This window comes from Serinus canaria, chromosome Z, assembly GCF_022539315.1.
Source record: "Serinus canaria isolate serCan28SL12 chromosome Z, serCan2020, whole genome shotgun sequence".
NCBI lineage: Eukaryota > Metazoa > Chordata > Aves > Passeriformes > Fringillidae > Serinus > Serinus canaria.
In genome coordinates, this window is record NC_066343.1 from 5,508,479 (window position 1) to 5,516,845 (window position 8,367).

The following is an 8,367-nucleotide window of genomic DNA, read 5'->3' on the forward strand; positions in this document are numbered from 1 at the left end:
GAAAACATTTTTCCCTCAAGGGACTTCCAGACATCTGACAGGAGCCACAGAAAAGGCTGTGCTGACCACGTGCTGAGCACCTGGCATCTCTCTTGCACTTGGAGAGCTGAGGAACCCTGTCCTTGGTGCTTGTTACTCAGAAGAAACATCCTTGAGAGACAAAGAGATACAGTAATGGTGTCCTTCTCATTTTCTGAATTTCTGACACCATTTTCTTGTGTGCCATAGGGCCGAGCACTCAGCATGGATGGAAGTCAGTGGGAGTTGCCTTCTGAGCCCCTCAGCAGGACTACAAAGGACTCGTGAGTTTATGCAGGGAGAACAAATCCCAGTGAGAACTGGATGTGGGCAGAAAGGGGGAGGAAAAGGCTGAAGTACTGAATTCCTTCTTTTCCTCAGTCTTGGAACACGTTGTTGAACTTGAGACCAAGTTGTTCTCTGGGTAGCCAGGACCCAGCACTGGAAGAGAGGGACAGGGAGTGGAAGAAAGCTCCCAAACTCCGAGGTGAAACAATGAGAGCCACACCACTTAGACACACACAGGCCTGTGGGGCCAGAGGGGATTCCCACAAAGGTGCTGTGGGAAATGGCAGAAGTGTTCTCCAAGCCACCTGCCACCATTTCCCAGCAGTCCTGGCCAAGGGAGAATGTGCCAGGTGAGCAGGAGGTAGCAGAAGGGATGCCCTTGACGGGCCCTGGGGAGGTCAGGGAGCAGATCCTTTCCAGAGGATGCACATGCAGAGCAAGCAGGGGATCAGAGCCAGCCTGCGTGGCTTCCTGAAGGGCAGGAGCTGCTTGGCCAGCCTGGTCTCCTTTTAGGAGCAGGTGACCTCATCCAGTGGGTGAGGAACAGACTGTGGGTGTTGGCTACCTAGATTTTAGTAAAAGCTTTGACACTGTTTCCTCCAGGATTCTCTGGGAGAAAGTGGCTGGTGTGGCTTGGAGGGGTACACTGCGGACTGAGTTAAGAAATGCTATGACTCTCTGTGCACTGCCATATAATGCTAAGACTCCTGAGAAAATATCTCCCTTATCAGGACCTAAATATCCCAGCAAAGCATTTTTCCATCTGTCCTTCTGCTCCAATATACAAGAGCTAAGAACCTTCTGTTCACAACATTCATCCAGTACATAGGAATATGGAGTAAAATCCCCCCTCTGCAACAGGATTGTCTAAGATGGGAAAACTTTTGCTTCCCAACTGTGACTGTTCCCAGGCAAAGCACTCTCAATCAGGAAACTGTTAGAATGTATTCCTTAAGCCAGAGGGTTCAAAGTTACCTAAAGGCAATTCCCATTGTGCAATTTGAAGTGTTTCAGGCAGAGGTGATATCACAAAATGCTGGAAATCTTTCAAAGTTCAGAGTGCGTTTTATATGATGTATAAAAAAGGACCATCAATGATTTAACCAGCTGCTTTTCCTGCTTCCTGTTTTATCATACTTTTTTTAAGTGGGCCTATTTTTAGCCTCATCTTGGAAATCAAAAGAAAAAATATAGGAGAAAGAAACTGTTTAATGATTCCTTAATGGACTCCATATATCAGCCAAGCTCCTAGTTACCTGAGAAAATCTCATGTACAAGGTAATGGATATGTCCTTCCCAAAAGATTTTGGGAATACCCAGGCAGTTAGGGACTTATGCATTAGACAACTACTAGGCAGATTTACCAATCTAACTTTTGTAATATAGTCATTACAGACAGTCACTATGAAAAGTGGTTATGGAGGTCCAGGGCTAAATCACACTCTCCTCCAATTTCATATTTACCACCTGAACTGTGGTAAAAGAAAAAGGATTGATTATGGTCAAAGCTGGTATCAAAGATTCTAATACCCTACAACAACACATCTACAACCAGTCTAACAATATAGAATTTGGGTGGGGTATTACTAGTACCTATTTAATGCAGAGCAAAAGCTTAACTACAAGGGAACTTGTCTACTGCATCCACCCAAGCAGCTGAGCAATGACAAGACTCACAAGTTTATTTTTCTCTCTGAGTCACTCAGGAACACCTATAATATATCCAGTTCTGCATATAAATGATGAATAAAAATAACAATTAAAAGGGAGACTATCCAGGATTGCAAAGGAATACTGAGAATCCTGGTTGCTAGTCTTTCCATCTGAAACCCCAATACTCAAGTCTAACCAAAGTTCATCTAACTGTGCAACAGGAAGTTCGGTAGTCTCAAAGTTATAAATTCCTCTGCTTTGCACTTCCAGCTTTCCTCAAATACAATTAATTAAAGCAGAAAATCAAACTACAGAACTCAATCACTGAATACTCTTCACTCCTCATGTCTTCCTCCTTTTGCTATCAAAATATAAAAATAGTACTAAATTAACATTCAGAAACATTAAGTAAGCAACACTTTCTATGCTCCTCTGTACCAGTTTATGATCCTATTGTGACCACTACAATAGGCACAGATTAATTGGAATGGGATCCAAAGGTGCATGTCCCTCCTAGGAGTCAGGCAGCAATATGGAAATACAAATGTCAAGTAAATTTTGGTGAAATAGAACATCTGACAGGAACATAGATAGTAAAATATTGATTTTGACCTCTAAGTAAAACAAAACTTTCAAAACCAAACTCTAAGCTAAAACCGTCTTCCCCTAGAAAAAGAAACAACAATATCTGGTTTCTGAACAGTGTATCAAAAATGCAAATAGAAGAAGAAATGCAATTTGAAGACCAAAGTCTCACCATATTTAAGCTCAAATTGTGCAACTGTTGCTCCATTGATGCAACAAAGTTTTTTAAATTGGGCACTGAAATAACTAACAGTAAACCTGGCACAAAAAATGAAATGGCAATGCAGTGGGATCAGCGATGTTTGCTATTTGTTCTGAAGAGACAACCATCTAAACTTGCCTAAGAGCTACCTCAGATCTCTCCTAAAAAGATGTACCCACCTTACTTTTCTTATGGCTTTCTACCAGAAAATACAAAACAAAAACAAACAAAAAAACCAGCACTACAGCCCACTTCTCATATAAACTAGTGAAACTAGTGAAGCATAAACCATGGGGGCGTCAATGATTCATCAGAATTTACTCAGTAGCTGCATGCAAGGTTTTGTCTCCTTGCCTTACAGGCAAGGCAGCTTAATGTCCTTGATCTGCTCTGGGAAAGCTATTGTTAGGAATATCAAGGAAAAACATTGCTCCAGTGATCAGAACAAGAGTGGCAGTAATCAGGGCTGAAAGAAGAGTAGTGATAATTATCTTCTACTCCAGGCATAGCAGCAAACTGCAGGCATATACTTCTATTACTGTCATTGTTGATGGCCACGTTTCTAAATTCAACATCAGACTCCAAAAACCTTCTTATGCCCACAAATTATTTTAATTCATAGCAGATGATTAGCCAAGGCTGTAGTCAATGAAAAGGTATGGGTAAAAATCTCTTTTGCTTCTCCCTTAAGCCAGCAATTTCGAGCAACTTTCTGAGCATAATCTTGGAAATAAAAGAAATAGAGCACTTACCTGTTGACACAGATACACAGATGGTGCACTGAGTCCTGAAGAAACTCATGAGGCCAACACGGACGCGCAGGGTGAGCTCTGCTAGCCAGCTGCCACCTTTCCTCCTGGCAAAATTAGTTGACATGGGAGATGGGGGGGGCAGAGAGTGTCTGATTAGGCAGCATTTAGGTGAAATTGCACCTGTATCAAAGCCTGTACAACATACCCCAGACATCCACCTCTCTGCAAGAAAAAAATTAGGTCATCCCAGAGCAATGGGACCAGTGCATGGCACAAATTGACTTTAGGGCATTGCAGGGACCAGATTTCACCACAGTCCCCTGGGACTGCTGGCCTCCTGAGTATGCAGAGTCCCAAGCACACCTGTCTCCGTGTCACAGCAACCTGCTGAGTGCTCTGCCTCACTCTGAGGAATCCACACTGCCTTGTGTTCACAACATGTGCAGTTAAGCAAACTGAGGGGCTGCAACAGGTGAGGCTCTGGGGAGATCACAGGTTGCTTGCTGTAAGTTGCACGGTCACTGCTGTCCTAAATGAGGGCACAAAAAACCCCACCAACCCCTTTCAGTGAGGAAATGTCTCCAAAGAGAAAAGAGCAGCTGCCAAACCAAAGGCCCAGAGGTAGGAATGGATTAGAAGTGCTGAGCACAAGTAAAGGAGGGTGCTTTAGTGAGCTTGTGGCACACAGGTTCAGACTGAAGTTAGAGGGTTACACTGTGATTAGAGTGCCACTGCTTCCATTGCCAGTCTTTGGGTCACAAGTGATCTTTGCAGACAATTTCTAACTATGCTGCTGCCTCAGGTGCATTCATGTGCTCCCCTGCTGCTGCCATGAACCACCAGGTGTGGCCCACCACAGGACCTCAGTAAGCAGATTGTTGATAACCATTCTTGGCCCAGATCTGCTGGGATTTTGATGCACAGAAGGAGGACCATTTTATTGATCGCTTTATAGAACACTGACCATGTTGTAATAGCTGTCTTCTGCACTGGTATCTGGTATGTGTTATAAATGATCAAATCGGCAGCCAAATTTCTAAAAAAATTTTATAAATTTATTGATTGACAACCGAAAATAGAATATTATAAAACCACCCCAGCCAAGACAGCGTCAAACCCGGACTTTGATGCTGGGTGAACCTGGGTAGTGTCAGCTACCCAGAGCTTCACACCAACTGCTCCAAGTATCCAGTTTTTATACAGTTTATTCCGCCTGGAGCAGAAATTACCTAAGATTTCTGTAAGTCCCTACATATGTATAACGGGAACTATACAGATTCAGTCCTGTACAAAAGTTAGTCCATAGGTTTGGATGGCTGTCTGAGCTCCTCGAAATGGTCTTCCTTTCAGCTGAAGCCAGGACATCGGCCCCAGTGTAATCTCTTCCAGGTGTTGTTCAGTGAATGTTCTGGACATTCTTGGGAAATGGTCGCTGATCACCCATCAAGAAGACTCATTCACTTGTTAATGGCCATGATTTTATCTGGGCGAGTCCAGGAAATCTTTTGAAAATGAAAACCCCGGCTTCTGGCCATGGGGTCAGAGGCATGGTTGCATCTCATAATTTTTATACATTTCGAAAGCATGAATGATCTACATCATATACTACAGGATGAGTGTGGCTATATGTTTCTGGAGTTTTGTACCTGTTTCTGCAGAGATGGTGGATTACAAACACCAGCTGAATCATACCAATATCAGATCTTGCCATTTTCATGTTAGAAAAGCATTCTCTGGAGTACTTGATTCAGACTTCTCCCCTTCCTCTAAAATCACAGACATGCTCATGCACTTCTATGGGCTTGTTACCTGCATTTGTTCAAGGTGCACCTGCCATCAAAAAAAAAAAAAACCCCACAAAAATAGCAGGATAAAATTATAACATTTATCCTACAGCTTGAAAATTTTCACTTTATTTTGGTAAAAAAAGCACTGGAAAATATACAGATAGATAAAAGCCAGAAAGAAATGTCTTACAAGAAAATTGAAGCTCTAGGATAAGCTTTGAATTGTTACAATTTTTAAGGTAATATTTTGGCCAATTTTTTATCAATACAGTGGTTAAGTTCACCTCTCTTAGCATACAGTACATGGACTTTTGGGGCAGATATTGGTCTTTTGAGAATCATTCTCTGCTTGAATGATCTGTCAAATACTGAAAAATGCTTTCTTAGCTTTTGACTAGCTGCAAGCAGCTCATTCTCTCTGACCAGATAATAAAAGAACAGGACATTTTAAATTCTTTGAAAAATTGGAGTATAGCTACATCCTTCTCTGGTAAATTAATATCTGTACATATGAATCCGAGGCTTGTTTTTTAAAAGATTATGCAACCAGCAATTGAAACTTCTTCTTCAGTCAAGACTTCAAGGAAAATCCATGCCTTACAAAATGCACAAGCTTTTAGGCGACAGGATAAAGTGGGTCTTCTCCACAGCCAGGTTGAGGAAATCAGAGGTTAATATTTCTAATATAATGTAATTAAATTGTGGGTTGGGATTAGATATTTGAAAGTGTTTAGTACCTAATCCTTCCTGGGTAGTTTAAAATGCAAATACCCAAGAAGCTGAATTCTTCTCCTTCAGCAAAATAGACCTTTTTGCAACTGAGTTATTGAGGTTATTCAAAAGGGTCACAGACTCAGCCACAGTAGGTTATTTAGACTATATGAGAGAGATACAAAACATGTTTTAATACAAGCAGTTGAGTGGTCCTACAAGCTTGCAGGTCCTTCAAAACTGTAACCACTAAAATAAACCCCAGAATGTCTTTTGTTGTATTGGGGGGGGGCTCTAGTCACCAACCATCATTCTTCTGTGTACCACATTAAAAACCTTTAACGTACCACATTAAAGTTGCAAAGCCCTGAAAAGGTCCTCCATGAATTCCCTTTCTGCACAATAGATTTGTTCAGATACTTTTCCTTCCTTGCTCCAATCTACCCATAGCACTGTTTTAAAGTATGAGCAGCTGTGCTGTTTTCTCACCAATGCCTGCACAGCTTTCTCAGTCTGCTCTCAAAGTTCAGCTGGTCACCATGTCATTATGACTTTTTCTGTGACAGTAATTTTAAATTTTCAAGTTTATTAATTAACTTACTTCCACAATAACTTTGACATGAATAAATATTAAAAATTTCAGTTTACCAGAGGGCTTCTATTTGTGAAAACCCTATTTGAAAAACTTGTCATCAAGACTTCTAGACCTCTAGAGTGTTTTATACTGAATTTAGGTGGTGTAAATTCTACATCTGTAAACATATGTTGCCTTTACAAATGTCCTCAATGCAGATGTCTGGAAAACAGGGGAGATTTGGTTACTGTGAAAAGTTAATGTACAAGAACTTAACCAAAACCAACACAGCTTGTGGCAGAAACATGGACTTCTCCATCAGATTTCTCTTTTATTTTTCCTGGAACATCCTGAGTCAATCAGAACCCCTGACTGGAAGCTTTCCAAAGGGAAGTATTTTGTGACAGAAAATGTCCCTTTAGGAAAACTGTGCACGATTTAGGATGTAGAAAAACTGCAGAAGCATAAAGAGTCCTTCTTCAACAGCTCACCCAAAATCAGACTATTTTCCTCCCTGTCTGTGCATGGTGCCATCTGCCTCCCCTCCAGCCTTCTCCACCTCCTTGTGAGCCAGGCAGGGGAAGGGTGGCTTCACCTAATAGCACACGACTGGTAGGGTCTTGCCATAATTAGTTTATACATCAGGCATCAAGGAAGCAAAACAAACCCCATAATTCTAATACCAGTTCAAGAAGAAAATTTTTAAAAGCCCCATCAAACCCCAAATGCGTTTTTCCCCACATAAAGTGTTGTTAGATACCAATCAGCATTTTTAGACTCCAGAAAGAAATGAAATCTGACTCCTGCAGACAAATGCTTCTATTGCTGTACCTCTTATTCATCCCCAGAGCAATTCCATCTCGTGCACAGTCCGAGGGAAAATCCTGCAGACAAAATGGTAAATAATCATATAATTAAATCTGCTGAACAGAAAGCTCAGGGGTGTAACTGAGGCTATATGGGCACCTCCAAGCGTAGCCCATTCACATGTAGGATATAGAATTACAGCACAGATGGAGCTTGCAGTAGCGGAGCTTTATGCTTGAGGCAGTGACTGGTAGAAGCTGGCATCACCCTCGGGGTCAGCAGTCAGGATGGGTGGCCAGCCCTTCTCCTTTCACCATTATCACTCTCAGCCTGACAGCTCCCCACCATCAGTTCCCCACAGCTGCCCCTGCCCGGCTCCCAGCCCCACCTCTCTCCTCCATCCGTCCATCTTCATCCCATGTCCTGCCTCTCAGGCAACAGAGAAGGCCAAGAAAATGGAAAATGGCTCTATGAGCAATAGTTCTGTTTTTGAGCCTCAGGCAGATTACTTCAATTGCAAGAAATCTAATTGCTAGACAGTGAAGGCTCTCTGCGTTGCCAAAAATCTGAGCGGGAATATGCAGAAAGGACTCCTTCCTACCTTTAAGTTCACATCAATTATATTTCATTCCTCTTCAGCAATGCTAATCCTGGCTTACCTTCAGACAAAAAGAGAAAAAAAATAGGTCAGTGTTTGAATTTGTGTGATACACAGACTCTAGAAGGAGACAGACAAATTTCCTTTTTAAACAACTGAAATTATAGAAAAGTTTTAAAGAATTTCACAAGATTCTGAGTGCTCTTAACTCCTGCACTGTTGTGAAAGACCTATATAAACACAATGTCCTGAGGAAACAATAAAATGTAATTTAATCTAGAAGTTACACCTCACCTGGAAACTGTAACTAAACAGTACAGCTGGTACTGCAACTGAAATAATCTTGTCTTTCTTTTATCAGCAGCAATATGGAAAATTATGTCAGAAAGAAA

At 41.7% G+C, this 8,367-nt stretch overlaps 1 long non-coding RNA gene across 1 annotated transcript; it reads right to left on the reverse strand.

Moving 5' to 3' along the window:
- Nucleotides 1-5,124: 5,124 nt before the first annotated feature.
- On the reverse strand, nucleotides 5,125-8,036 carry LOC115485108 (uncharacterized). Its single transcript, XR_003945848.2, has 3 exons — nucleotides 7,979-8,036; nucleotides 7,402-7,454; nucleotides 5,125-5,328 (listed from the first exon to the last, which is right to left on the reverse strand). It is a non-coding gene; the product is annotated as an uncharacterized LOC115485108 (long non-coding RNA).
- Between the last annotated feature and the right edge of the window lie 331 nt (nucleotides 8,037-8,367).